This window comes from Lycium ferocissimum, chromosome 7 (genome assembly GCF_029784015.1).
Source record: "Lycium ferocissimum isolate CSIRO_LF1 chromosome 7, AGI_CSIRO_Lferr_CH_V1, whole genome shotgun sequence".
Lineage (NCBI taxonomy): Eukaryota > Viridiplantae > Streptophyta > Magnoliopsida > Solanales > Solanaceae > Lycium > Lycium ferocissimum.
The window spans coordinates 22,158,366-22,169,704 of NC_081348.1; positions in this window are offsets into that span (position 1 = coordinate 22,158,366).

Below are 11,339 nucleotides of genomic sequence, written 5' to 3' on the forward strand. Positions count from 1 at the left end.
TTTTTTAAAAAATTGCCACGTAGGCACCACATAGAATAAGTTAAATGCCATGTGGCGTCCATGTTACCCAATTTTAATGACTAGACTTACTTATGTGGGAATATGTTAAAAATGAGGGATATTTTTAAAACTTTGCTAACGGTTGAGGTATATTTGGCCTCAACTTGTAACGGAAGCTATATATTTGACCCTTTTCCCTATTATTAATATCTCAAAGAATAAGAATCATCTTTTAGAATTTCTCTAATACCTGCTATTAATTTTGGTCAAAAGAATTTATTCTACATTTGATTAGCCTTAATTGTGAGAAAATATTCTTAGCGTTACTTTTTAGACCCAATTGAGCCCCCGTTTGGCCATAAGAATTATTCACTTTATTCCGGAATTTTTTTTCACTTTTTTTCGGAATTAGCTTTTGGCTATGAAAATTCCGAATACAACTTGAAGTTGTATTCCGGAATACCAAAAACTCAAACTTGTTATTCAATTTTTTTTTTAATTTTTTCACTTTTTTACAACTACATTTCACCAAAAACTACAATTTCAAAAACTATGGCCAAACACAACTCCAACTCCAACTCCAACTCTAACTCCAAAATTCCAAAAAAAAAAGTAATTTTTTTTTTTTTGATATCTATGGACGAACTGGGCCTGAATTAGCAATGAAGTCAATTTGTGCATTCATATCAAACCATTGAATTGGTCTTAAATGGCTTTTATTGCCTGAATAATTATTAAGATCAGAATAATTACGATGGTCAGACGTGAGCCTTAGTCCATTTTGGTTACCTATATATTTACTCTTCAGCCATCTTTTATAAATGGATATATTCTGGTCCTTTTCCCTTGGATTAGAGAGATCCTATATCAAATTCTTCCTCCTATATTTTGTATTGCTGGGTTTTCGTTAAGATAAATCAGTTAGATTCTGGCTCTTAATTTTATATTAGAAGAGCTTATTGAATCCTGGGGGATACACCTATACCAGGTGAAATATCCTTAAGGACAATGTCTTTGACACGCCTCAAGCTTTCAATAATATTCCCCGCAGTGTTCGTGATCAAGTAATTTTCGTAGGATTATCAACATTTAATTTTTATTAATTTTTGTTCATTATATAATGCTTTTTGGGTCCTGGTGCAACATTTTGTAATTGTAATTAGAATATAACTCAACGGCAATTTGGCATATATAGGCTTTTAGGTACTAGTTTCGGGGAGGGGAAAAATAATTTAAAATAGGAGGACAAATTCAAATCTAAAACTGTCATATAACATAAGGAGAAAAGAGAGAGAATTGTGCATCTTCACGCTTCGTAACGCTAAACTCCCTTATGATTTATGATCTTATGCTTATTTTCCTTATTTTGAATTCTGAATTACTTTGCATAGTTGAAGGATAATATAACTATTACTCCTTGTAAAAGAAGCTCATGTTGGACATGTGACATCACCTGGCTCTAAACATTGTTATTACTCATTAGTCACTAAATCTAGTCCATTATGTAATGATAAGTAAATCTAACTTGAACGTACTACTAACAATAAGCAAATATAAAACATTTCATATAAGTTCAACGATAGATTCGATTCTTTTTTCTAATTTTATAAACTTGCTCCTGGCAAGGGCACCCTAACAAGGTTCACCTATAACATGATTCAAAATAATTATCTAAATGATGTAACTAATTAATACCTCTTCAAAGTGATAGAACCTATGAGTTCACCATTGGCTAGTTCACAACCTGAAAGTTTACTCAAAACAGTCTAGGGGACCTGGTCCCTGAACTGTTTTCACAGATGATAATGGAAAGTAAATAAGGCAATATATTTACGTGGAAAACTCCTTGCTCAAGGGATTAAAAATCACGACCTACACCAGTAGGATTTCCAACTTCACTAAACTGAGCAACTTGCATTACAACCTATTGCAACATAGGAATTAAACTCTTAATCCCTAACCCTTACAATACACCCATTGTAAGCACCTTTACAATAACTCTATTGCAAAGCTCCAAATCTTGACTACCTTTAGCCAACGACCCAACTGATGCTTAGCTAAGTCTACCCAAGAAAACAAAGTTACAAAGATTGAAATCTGTCTTACTATGATACTTCTTGACAAGCAATATAGGAATACAAATTAAGAGCATGAAACAAGAGTCAACTATCCTAAGGACTTCAGATGTCTAGTGGCAGGAACTGGTCCCTTGGATTGTTGAGATCTTGTTCTGTGGACACCTTGAGAAAGATAGCTGCCACACTTGAGAGAAATATAGCTTTTTAGATTTGCAAGTGTTAGGTCAAACTAATGCGCAACATGTTGTATAAATATGAGACCAAATAGAGAGCATGTGAGAAACATGTGACCATGAATAGTGACGTTTCAAGGGCTTTTAGTTCTATCATACATACAGTCTTTCTTGCGATTCTGTCGAACAAGGTTGTGACTTTTACAAAGAATCTGAGTACCGCTTGCTCTGCATAGGACTCATGGAGGACTGGTCCTTGGATTGTTTGTCAACCATCAAAACTATGAAATGCTATAACTCATCAATTTCCCCCATTTTGATGATGACAAACTTGTAAGTGACATTCCCCCTGAGGACCAAGGTTTCTTCTTTAGAGTGAGCTCAAATCGGATGGACAATGTAGCTTTTTCATGCTAGACCTTCAATCTTCATGTTGAAACATTTCACAACTATGAGCAACTTCCCTCTGAGAACATGTCCCTCAGCAGCATTGTACCATACCAAGATCGGTACCCTTGCAAATCAGCTTTAGCAACTTGTTGAGCAAAGAGAGTAGGTCACATTTTTCATCTTCTAATAGCACTTGAGAACATGTCCCTCAGCAACATTATACCATACCAAGACCGGTACCCTTGCATAATCAACTTCAGCAATTTTTTGAGCAAAGAGAGTAGGTCACCTACTTCATCTTCTAACAACACTTGAAGAACATATCATGTCCCCCTTGCGAATTAGACCCTTCATGTTGGCAATGTTTTCCAGGCTCAATTCGATTCCATGATGGAGATTGATAAACTATATTAATCAATCTTCTATCTTGAGACCAGGTTCCCCCTGTGGATTTGGCCTTTAACAGCATGTGACCATTTTTACTTTTAAAAACAAAAACCAATTACGCTACTTAAACATAAAGAAACATCAGTTATCTTCACTGTTCTCATAAGAATTTGACTTCGTGAGAGTCACCTAACTCCTCTGAAGCATTCTTTTATCTTATCATCATATCTCTGACGCATTCTTTTATCTTATCATCACTTCTTTTATCTTCCCCTTTTTGGCATCATCGAAAAGGAACTTCACAAGCAGAGATTATCAGAAGCAACAATACATAGATTAAAGAGAAACTTATTTAGAGATCGAAAATATCTACCACTGATAGGGTCATAGCAGTCATTATAGGCGTAAACATACATAATAAAATCTCCAAAAGCATTGTCAGCATTACGGTCCAAAGAAAAAGAAAGCACAGTAGGATTAGGAAAGAAGAAAAAGAAAGAGCAGAAACATAGTGATCAGAGACTTGGCTCAGCAAAGAGAAATTCAATGAGTGATTGGTTTGTTGGAGTTGAAACCTATAATCAGCATGTCCACTCTAGCATCTGCTGCGTGATGTGCAGCTAATAGTTTTTCCTGGAGCTCCTCAACCTTCCTCTTTTGTCTGGCATTGTCTTCTCTTAGCTCAGCATTCTCAACGTTACACCTCCCGTTTTCATCGTAAGAAAATCTTTGGCTTATTGGTGGTTTATACTCTTAGTATAGAAATCCGCACCCAATTTTTTGAGATATTAAGTGTTTTACCTTCTATGTATCAAAGTATAAGTGTACGTTATTTGCAATACGATAGGATTAGAAGCTAAACGAATCGAATCGACGCGAGTTGGAATGGACTCAGGAGTGTCTGCAGAAACCAGTCACCTTTAACGGGCTATCGACACGTCGACGAGCCATCGTGGTGCACCGTCCATGCTCCGCTACCTCTGAAGTTTGAGGTGGCAGGTCGACGGAGCACGTCGACGAGCCGTTGACACGTCGACGAGCCGTTGACACGTCGACGAGCCGTAGACCCTCACCGCTGGAACTTTCTATTTCCATCTATATATATTTTAACCCCATGATTTATTCCTCATTTTTCTCATCTGCAAGACCAGAGAAAACCCTAAATATTTCCCCTTTACAATTTCCATCATATTGGAGGAATTCTAGCAAGATCCGAGCCCCGTAAAACCCGAGCTAGTGAAAGAGAAGGTTGTTCCTAGGGTTTCATTGAAGTTGTGGAGCTTGGAAGCTTGAGTTGAAGTTGATTCTTGGTATTTTAGTCCCTTCAAGGTATATATATAAAATTCCTACCTTTGTGTTTGAGTTATTTATCAAGAATTTTAGTAGTTCTAAGTTAGGGAAATGTAGTTATGAAAGTGATGAGTTGAATACGAGTTAGTGTGAGACTAGGGGCTGTTTTGGGAGAGGATTTGGAGTAGAATTGATTATATTTTGATATGTAAGGATTGATATTGTTATTGTTGGTGTTGTTGATGTTTGGGTTGAGTTGGAATTGAAGGATTATTAAGTTGTAAAGGAGATGCCGCCTGAATTGCATACAATTGTAAACTAGATTAAGGTCTGTATATGAGTACGTTATAATCTAATAATTGGTACTTGGTCGCTCGGGATAGTAGCATAGCTAGCTTGAAAAGCGAATAAGGTATGTTAAGGCTATCCTTTCTTTCATTTTGGCACGATCTTAAGATATGAGCGAACAAACATGTAAACGAGCTTCTATATTACTCTACTCTTAGAAGCACTAGGAGTACCTCAGTCTTTGATGATCCTATATCCCGTGTTATGATTGTTCCTTCTGTCTTGGGTCCTGAGATTTTATACATTGATATTGTTAGCTCAAAAGATGTCTATTGGAGGTAGAACAGCCTTATGTCAATCCGAGAGTTCTAGTTACTCATTATACTTATGCATTGCATTCATTATACATATGCATATTGACCTGTAAGTCGGCGGGCACTCGTCGCGTTACTTATGGAAAATCCGTGTTTTTTGAAGGCGTTATATACGCGTATATTATATGTATATGAGGTATGGGGAAAGGAATAGGAGTTATATACGCATTACTACCTGATCAACTGGTGCACAATGATGATGATGATATATGGATTGGGTCGTACGTTCCTCGGCACTAATATATGATATATGGATCGGGCTGTACGTTCTCGAAAGACCGACATGGGATACGTGAGCCATGGGATAGTGAATTATGTTTTATAGCTTATTACGTTTCCTCGCACTAATAGTTATATTATGACCTATGCATATCATACACCCTTCAAGGCACTTTCATGTTCTCTGAAAAAACAATTATACGTATATTTTGATGTTCATATTTTGTGGAATAATGAGAAATGTGTCCCACATATGCATTCAGATATTGAGATTAACTTTCATATTTCAGATGTTCTGTTGGGTTGGTTGTTTCGTTTAATGATTCTTATGTACAAATTTTTGATACTCTTATACATTACATACTCGGTACATTATTCGTGAGCCGACTCCCCTGTAAAGCTTACCTATTCTTCGGGGCATGCGTTCATGCCCGGATGTTCGGGTGAGTTTGAGTTTGCGCAATCCGAATTGAATTATAATCCTATTTGGCGCAGACTTCCACTCGGTGACGCCTAATGTTTCGGTTGCGCTCCACTTGATCCGGAAGTGAGGCTTTTATTTTTGGTATGCCATTTTGAGATGTATACGCGCGCGCGTGTGTGTGTGTGTGTGTGTATATATATATATATATATATATATATATGTATGGTATGGCGGGCCCCCATCCGTCCTTTCTACATCTTTCGGTTTCGAGACCTCGCCATAGGGCCGGTTCCATTAGAGGCTTGTGATATGGCATCGATCTACATATAGTTGGCAAGTGATGTAGCCTTGCCGGCTCCCATCTTTTTGTGTACAACATATGTAGCGGCCTAGTCGGCTTGCACTGTTCTTTTCCGTATATATATATATGCATATATGCACAGATGGTTAATAGTTCTTGATGCATAGCTTTGGATGTTGTTCTTGTATGAGTCGGCGGGGGTTCGTTCGTATAATTATAAGTCATATGGGCCACCCGATTATTCGACGTGATGTTTAGTTACGTGTGTGTAGGGGTGCACGGTCGATGATTCCGCAAGTCGCACTCGTCATGACTCATCGTTGAATCCGGACGTGGTCATGACACTCTAAGTAGGGCACCTTCAAGACCGTACTAGGACATATTTGCATTTTCAGTCTTTAACAGAGCATTTTCAACCTTTAGTATCTCTATATCTGCTAGAGATGTTTTGTTTGCCTCAATCAATCACGAAATAGTGGAAGTACATCCCGCTCTTTCTTTCTTAGGTATGATTTCACACTCTTCTAATGTACTAAGAGTGAACATCTGTCTCTTGATTCCTTTAGTGGCATTTTCGTAGCAACCTTTAAGTGTTTAAACACTTTTGTCGGTAAGAATCCATAGGGAAGTCCATGTACACCGTCTCTAGTTTTAACCACCTTTACCATGTGTTCGATCATAAGAGAGGGCAGACTGGCTCTGTGTTCAGCATTCAAAATTTCCATAAGGACAAGGTCCTTCTTAGAAGCAATGTATCTTTTCTCTTTTCGGGGTAACAGTACTTTGTTGACGAGTGTAAAAATAAGTTGATAGGTAGGTTTCATCTATTTTTTGTAGAGAGTATCAGTAGCTATCTCTTCACCAAATCTGACAATCAGACTTTTGAATTCGTCAGAGGCCTTGTCCTCTCCAAGCTTCTTTACACTTTCAGTGGGTACTCCTAAGATCTCACCGAGTTGAGTCTCATCCAAAGTAAAATCAACTTTTCCAACTTTGTACACCAGAGTGTTATCATTGGTGTATTGCAAATTCACAAAGAAATCATCAACCTCTTCTTTATAAGCTAGAGCAGGACATTTAAGGAGATGATCCCATCCTTGAACTCTCAGAACTTCCAATAGCTCAACCATTCCTGGGTGCCTTTCCACCTCCGAATCAAACACTCTGCCTAGTAATACGCTCTGTCCTCTTAGATTTTCCAATCTCAGCAACTCTTTCTCCCTTTTTTCAGTTTGGAAGAACAAAGTTCCTTATCCATACATGACTTTCTTCTTTTTGAGGATTCAACATCTTCCTTTTCATGTGCTTTTCTTTTCTTGGGAGTCTTTTGTACCTTTTTCCTTTCAACACAATCTTTATCTTCTATATCAATTTCTACTCTTTCCTTTTCTGTGTCAACTGCGAGTTTTTCCTTTCCCTTAGAGCTTCATTTTACTAGAGAGATCTCCTCCTCTTCTTCTTCTTGAATTTCATCCACATTAGCCACAGCTTTTTTACCCCTTAGTTGACTCAACTCAGCGATTTTTACCAGTTTCATTTTCTTCTTTGTACTCTGCTTACTCTTGGACTGTGAGGCAAGTTGTCCTCTAGTCCTAGGTCTAGAAGGGGGTGGACTTTCGATGTCTTTGCGAAGAAATCTTCTTCTGTACAATGGACTTACTCTTTCCCAACTTTCTTTTCTTGAATGTTTTTATGGTACCATGTCCTTTAGCAGAACCAGATCCCTTTGCTGATGATTTCTTCCAAAGAACGATAATAGTAGATAGAGGTGTAGCATCTAAAGTCTCCTCATTGGGACCAGGTACCTTCCTTTGTACTTGAGAACTCGCTTCTTCATTGTTTCTTTATTTTTCTTAGATTTCTCTGAGATACACACTCCTCTCCTATATTGACACATCCACTTACAATATTTGCAATAGTCCCAACAAGATTTCCACTACCCAAGGATCTGTTCAAGTTTCCACCTTCTACCAAGACTTCAGGTGTAACCTCATCCTTAGTTTCCATATTATTAAAGCTTTTGTCAACATTATCAACAATTTGGGATACACCCAGTCTCTCCTTACACTTAGTGTTTTAAAAAATATCATCCGAATTTTCAACTTTTCCCTCAATTTCTAGTTCACACCCAACATGCAAATATTTCTAGTTCTTTTGAACTCATCTACATTGACTTCTAAGTCTAAGAGATTTTGATTAGTTGAGTTTACTGCTGCTTCATTCAATTTTTCTGAACCTCTCTCACCTTCTTTGGTTGCATCTTTGCTAGTTATCTCCACTCTATCATCCTTTTTAGCTACTTCCTTAGTGAGCCCGAAGAGTTTGGAGGTAGTGACAGAAATATGAATTGGCACTATTGTCGAAGATGGATTTGTCAGACTGAGAAGGGTGTGTGGATTCAAGGGCACAATCTTGTGATTGTTTCTCCTTTTGAGTTTCAGAGGGACCAGGAACAATTGATTTAGAAGCAGAGCTTATTTGGTATTGTTCATGGGAATTTTGGGTTTCTAACTTGAATATAGAGGACATATGGTCGGTTGGAAGAGGGGCTCGGGAGGATGGATGTGTAGGGATAGCTTCAATAACATTTGACGGGGTTAAAACTTGGTTAGACATGGTAATATTTTGAGTAAGAAGAGGTAATGTTGAAGGAATAAGAAAGGGTTTTGATCGAAAATAACTTGTGAGGTGAGGAGAGAGAAAGCATTTTGGTTTAAATATTAAATGAGAAACCCCCTTTTGATTGGTCGAGAGAGAGTTTATCGGATCAAAACGGGTCGGGCTTGAAGAATGTGAATCGATGAGATGAATCTTGAAAAAGGCGGGAGAAAGGACTGACAATGCATTCAACGATATTAATGAGGTATGTAAATGCTCGAAAAGACTATTAACCTGAGCCAGAGGGACCAGGTCCCTTGGCATTTGAGATTGCTTAGGTAGAGAAGTCTGAGAAATGCAATGTCTCCAACGCTTGTATTGTCCTGATGTGGTTAGTGAGCACACCCTTTGATTGATGCTTTAAGAAAAATGCAGGCACTATAACACTCCATCTTTCATAACTTGAGATGACTTGTTGTGACTGCTGCTACTTACGTGCTCAATTTGCTATGGATTAGAGCAACACTCCAGATGATAGCAAAATCATTTCAGCTCCAACCAGGGTGGATTTAAAGCCGTCTATTTTGAAGTCGCTTTCAGAGAAGGATGATAGGGACCGGGTCCTTTTCCTTTAAGCTGTTTCTGAACCCTCTTAATTATTAACGAGAGAAACTCCATTTTAAACCTTGATAGACATCAAAAGTCTCAGTACCCTTCATTCAAAGCATTGAATACGTTTGAAATACTCAGTAGAAATCTTTTCCTTTTAATGACAAAGAGTTGTCACTTTCTTGGATCCAACTCATTGAGTACCAGATCCCTTGAAGAAGTTGATTTAATTGAGAAGCACCTACCAATCTCTGTACTAAGTGACACTGCTGTTGACAATTTCATTTACAGCACCGAGACTGATCGAGTATCCATTTGTGGAAGATCTTAGGATTTACTTCCCATCAGTTGACACTTTCTTCTCACTTGTAGCTAAAACCTTCGGTCTTGGTGCACGCTTTCACAGAGGAGTGTCTTGCAATTTTGCTCATATAAAGAATGTAATTTTCTTCATTCTTGACATGTCATTTTCTTCATTCTTGACACTTACACACTCTTGTGTTTTAAGGCTTTGAGTGAGAGACTATCCATTTCTTCGATCTTAAGCTCCAAGCAATAATGGATAATTTCCTTCGCTCTCTCTCACTCTTTTAAAAAACCCTTTCCTTGATCACTTGTTGACCCTTGGAACTAAGGCCAGTTTGGGTCCCAAGTAATAATAGAATGGATAAACTTGATCTTTGTTTATCCATCCTTGCCGTTTACTCTTCTTCTTCTAGGGACCGAGTCCTTTGCCACTTGGTTTGTTTTCAAACATTTTCAAACACCTCCTTCTACTCTGTTCAGCCCGAGCTCCTGCTTTGCCCTTTGTCTCATAATAGCCAGTGTGGTCAAAATGAAAGTAATTCCAGTTTTCATACCCAGATTTGTATTTACTCTGGGTATTGTGTGAAATTTTGGCTTTTTCCACACAAATGTTCTGTTTCACATCGTCACTAGCACGGACTGGAGTAGCTTCACCAAAAGGCCATGTCCAAAGATATTACATCTCAAGATCTATCCTTTTCTGCTTTACCTTCTTCTGAAGTAGCTTATTCTTTGCAAGCTCAGCAATGAGATTTGCCTTGGCCTTTTCAAGTTCTTTCTCAATCCTAAGGTGAATCTCACGGATCTCCTGTTTTAGTCTGGGAGAAATGTTTGTTAGCTTCTTCATTTCAAGAGTTTTCAAGGCATTTTCTCTGATCTCTCCCTTAACACGTTTATTAGGACTTACTGAAGACATAGATCCATTGTTTCTATTTTGCTTAAACACATTTCCCCAGCCCGAATACATACTAATCAAGAGATCTGCAAGAGATATCAATCTTTTCTGAGAGTAACAATCCAGATCCTTTTGAGTATCAATCACTTTTTCTTCAGGAATCTGATCTTCCCTTCTTGCTTCTTCATTGCCATTTTTAGCAATAGATCTCGCCTTGAGTGTAAATGTAGATTTAAGTTCATTTTCAACACTCGTCATAAAAGAATCATCTTGTTTATCTTTAGACATCTTTGAAGAAGCCTTTTCTGGTCGCCATGGCTTGCTTCATAAGGCGGTCAGCATCATTTCTTCTATTGCCATTCTTGACAGGGACTTGGTTCCATGCAGTTTTATCTTTATTGTGATTTTTATGAAGAATCTGTATATGAGGAGACCATTTCTCTGTGAAATGTTCAACCTTTCCATACTTGTGACAACAATTATATTCTTGGCAGTTCCTGCTGGATCTTTCTTTTTTTGGGATCCCACTATTTTTTCGAGCCATATTTTGGAATCTTTGAGTGGACAATTCCATGTCGATGTCATCACTTCCTGAGTCATCTATCTTTGATTCTCCTTTCTCAAGATCTTGAATAGTCTTGCTGTCCTTCATTTCTATAACCCCTTTCACTCTTGCCTTCCACCGCTTATAATATTCTCCATTGAATCTTGGTGGTCTTGTGCTCGATTCTTTCTTTTCTAGGTTTGGTGAACTAGTCATAAAGAAGATCCTTTTTAGGTGTTAACCTTTTAGAAAGCACCCGCTCTGATACCAATTGAGAGAACCTGTGAGTTCATTGTTGGCTAGTTCACAACCTAAAAGTTTACTCAAAACAGTCTAGGGGACCTGGTCCCTGAACTGTTTGCAAAGATGATAATGGAAAGTAAATAAAACAAGATATTTACGTGGAAAATTCCTTGTTCAAGGGATTAAAAACTACGACCTATCTCAGTAGGATTTCCAACTT